The 4142-nt window shown below is 38.6% G+C and overlaps 1 protein-coding gene across 3 annotated transcripts in view; it reads right to left on the reverse strand.

Moving 5' to 3' along the window:
* The window catches only part of LOC137974481 (uncharacterized), a 54999-nt gene extending 51063 nt beyond the window's left edge, over nucleotides 1-3936 (reverse strand). For 2 of the 3 annotated variants that reach the window (XR_011117470.1, XR_011117471.1), the window contains exons 1-2: nucleotides 3670-3936; nucleotides 3423-3484 (exon numbers count right to left, since the gene is read on the reverse strand). The gene's annotated coding sequence lies outside the window, so the exon portion shown is untranslated. Of the gene's footprint in view, nucleotides 1-2924; nucleotides 3156-3422; nucleotides 3485-3669 lie in introns of all 3 variants that reach the window. The other variant, XR_011117469.1, reaches the window with a different exon arrangement.
* Between the last annotated feature and the right edge of the window lie 206 nt (nucleotides 3937-4142).

Here is a 4142-nt window from a genome sequence, read left to right on the forward strand (position 1 = left end):
AAGTATCTACAAATTAGCATAATAACAAAGACTCACAGTCAAGTTCTTCAACTGAATACCTTTGCGTGAATCGAGTCAGTTAGCATGTTTAAGGATGTCATTTATTAACTGCATTATTGTATTGTAGTAAAGGTTTGAAATAAAATATATAAAAAAAACAAAAAAAAAAAAAAAAAATGTTTAAGGACGTTTTTAAGTATGAAAAGCACATCCTCAATTAGGCCATCAAATTGGCTTGAGCATTTAGCAAGCACATGAAATTGTTCTGAAAAACATGTAGGTACTCTCAAGTTATGTTCATTCAAATGATGTTTACAAATTGACAAACATTTTTGTTTGTGTCCATCAATGCGTTCATGGAGGTGGCCGCGAGTGTAAACCACATAATATCCTGCATCACACAGGTTACATTGAAATTTGTACACTAGGCATTGTTGGTTAACAGCGGCTGGCTTGACTTCTCAAACTTCAAGATCTTTGTTGAGTTTTACGCTGGTGAACACAGACAAAATTGAGGTCATAATTTTCCACTCAATAAATAAAACTCCTAATTCAGGTTGTTTAATTTAAACAAACTCCCTTTGTCCAAAAAATGCTGCCCTTTCATATCAGGCAGAAAACGAAGAAACCATCGCTCAAACAACAATTAATGCAGATCTTGATCAGTGGGCCGTCACCTTCTACATCTGCAGCACAACATGAAGAGACTTATCACATTACAGTGAATGCCAAGAACCTTGTTCAGCAACTTTTCCACATCTGAGGCATCTTAATTATGTTTCTTTAATTGTCCATTCAATAAATAAAACTCCAATTTCGGTTCTTTAAATTAACACAGACTCCAATTGTCCAAAGCTGCCCTTTCATATCAGGTACTGCAGAAAGACAATGAAGTTCTAAAGCGTTGGTTCTGAAGACAATGGTGAACATGGATCTTGATCTGTGGACCTTCCACATTTGCAGCACAACATGAAGAGACCATTGCTTACCGCAACAAAGGATGCAAAATACCCTTGTTCAGCCATCTTTCCACATGTATCTAAGACATCCATTTTTTAATTTAATTGTCCATTCAATATTTAATAATTAAAAACTCCAATTTCATCCAAAAAAAGGTGCCCTTTCATAATGGGGCTAAATGTAATTTAGGCAAGGTTAAACTCAAGACAATGCTGGCCAGCAGTCTCTTCCTTTAGTGAGGCGGGCAGCCCCTAGGGTTTTGCAGGGCCTCAGTAAATTTACAGCTCCCCCGTTAACATCAACCATTTTGCTCATGTTGTGTCGCGTGTACAGTTGCTGAGAAAAGCTTTGCTCCCGTCCATCCCTTCCCTTCAGGTAAGTGTTGATAAGCTTTCAACATTCCACTGAGTATTCAGTGTGACAGTGCCTGGGTGGTTGCCGCTTACAGGGTTGTCATGGTTACCTTTCGCGTGTGCTTACGGCACCACCACAGACCTTACAGGCACCTTCTCCACACTTATCTATTGGTGATGAGTTTAAACAGGCATGAATGCAGAAATCTCTTGATCAGTGGACCTTCTACATCTGCAGCACAACACGAAGAAATCATTGCTTATTGCAATATGAATGCAAATTACCTTTCTTCAGCCACCCTTTCACATCTGAGGCAGGATTACAGCAGCTTCTGTAATACCATTTTTAAATCTAACTCTTCAATGAATGAATAAAAAATGAGAAGGAGATTGAAAACCACTGGTGCCTGGCCATATCGTATCATACAATCTGGGTTTCTGATATGCGGAAATTTTTGGCCATACATTGTACATTATCCGTAAACATGCATTGATTACATGGATGTATTTACATGCTTATGGTAAATCAGGACTCGAAATTTCGACCAATACAGTCACAATTGTGACTGAATTTTTTCCCTTTGTGATTAAAATACATGTACAGTGTATATGAGGAGTCGCCAATTTGCGACCAGCTGTCACCATTGAAATAAAAGGGTTAGCAGTTAGCATTTTCCTCAACTTTTGCTAAAATAAATAAAGCAATAAAAACTTATTTTGTTTCCCACCATAAATTTTCTTTCAATTTGGAGATATGGAGCAAAATTGTAATTAATTATGATTGGACTGCGATCCATTCCCTTGATCATGACCATTTTTAGCAGTTCTTTTTACACACATGACTGTATTGTGGGCTCCTATTTTCCCTATGATTACATTATTAATGACACAATTTAATGCACCTAAATTTTCATACATATTTTAAATTTCAAGCCCACGGTATTTGTACATGTAATTCCAGTGTCTAGGCTAATTGCCAAAAAATGTGTGGAAACTGCCTACGACCTTTCATCTTCGGATTGCAATGGCGTGTTTCCTTCAATCAATCTTCAATGTTCAGGAAAACAAGCGTTTCAAAACGGTCAATCTCTTTGGCTTTTACGTTTGTGAGAATGGTAAGCAGCTGCTTTATCACTTATATCAGGCATTTCTTCTGTTTATGTGGAAAATATCGTAATTATGCGGAGGATGCAGATTTTAGGGAATCATGCGGATCCGCATTGCTGCATCCTGTTGGATGCCATGTACAATGTAGCTGGATGTAGCTTCATGTAGTATCTCTGAGTATTTACCCTCCCAACATGATACACCACAGAAGACTGACGTACAACCGGGAACCATGTGTAAATGCCTTTAGTTACTCTTTGGGAATAGAGGTTTTGCACGGCAGCCATGTTTCATGGCAAGAACAATGAAAATGTTTTGCATTAGAAAGAACATTTGTTCCCATAGGAAAAATAATCTATTGTTCCTGCCATGCAACATGGCTGCCATGCAAAACCTCTATAGTCGGTGGTTTCTTTTACATCCCACAGGTTTATGAACATTTAAGGGTCGTGAGACGGCGCTTACGGTTTATCATCCTTATATGAGAAGACTAGAGAGTCTTACCATTTGCAGATGCCATTACAAAGGAATCAATTTCTTCTCAGTTACATTGTGTATTTAAAGACCCTGTGTGTTGGTCCTGCCGGAGTCAAACTCGCCACCTCAAGCATGGCAGCCCAGTGCTGAACCAACTGAGCCACTGGTGTGTAGATATCTGTGTGTCCCTGCCACATCAGTGGGTAATGAGAGATTTTTTCTTCTCCAAGTGACCTTGTGTCTGCCCAGAGGTCATGCCTGTATAGTGACCACGTGGACAAGTAAAAGTTTGATATAGCACTCATGTGACAAATTTCATGTTATTTATTATCCATGTAATAGTTTTAACTGACTGACTGACGCACCTGTGATCGCCAACATAAACTTGGCAATGAAATTAAGTGATCATTATCAAGTAAGTTCCACCGCCCAATTCCTGCTTCCCCATTCTCAATTTTCGTACTTGAAGCGATACCCATTTTCATAGAAACCGAATTCTTTAGCGTGTCATTTGGTTAAAAATACCTTTAAATGACTGTAAAAAGGTTGCCCACTTTCTTCCTACCGCCACGATCGACAGCTGGATCCTAAAATTCAATTAACGAAAACTGGATTATATTTCCCAAAATCTGCTACATGCATGGCTGGATACCCGCAGATCAAATCAAAAGGGCACACTTTTAAGGAAAATTTATACCATATAACTACTTTAAAGACGGCCGAATACACGTACAGAGAGGTTTTCCACAAATATAAAGCTAGAGCCTCTCACCTTGTATTATCAAACGACATCGGTCAATCCACCAAAATCTCAGAACTTCACTGGAAGATAAAACACGCTTCTCGCGTCACAGTAGCTCCGATAACTCGAGTTCATTGAAGAGAATACATTATAGAACTGAAAAGCTTCTTCGATTCCACCCTGCGAGCAGAGCCTCCTTTTGTCTTTTTCTTCACTGAGAACGCCAAAATCGAGCAAGCAAAAGAAAGGCTCTGCTTGCAGGGTGCTTCGATTCGGAAAAGGAGAAAAAGTCTTCAAAAAGGTATAAATGTGAACAACAGTGGTTTGGAGTAGCCCGGATGTTGATAAACAAGAAAAAATTAATTGAAATCATGGACAAGGACACCGAGGATCAAGGATCAAAGAATACCTTATTATAAGAAATTACCAATGCACGTTGACAACGCGAAGAAAATTTACGTTAAGCTAAATTAACGCCAATTTTTCAAAAGTTAGCTTTACAT

The sequence above is a fragment of the Montipora foliosa genome, chromosome 10, assembly GCF_036669935.1.
Source record: "Montipora foliosa isolate CH-2021 chromosome 10, ASM3666993v2, whole genome shotgun sequence".
In the NCBI taxonomy this organism is placed as follows: domain Eukaryota; kingdom Metazoa; phylum Cnidaria; class Anthozoa; order Scleractinia; family Acroporidae; genus Montipora; species Montipora foliosa.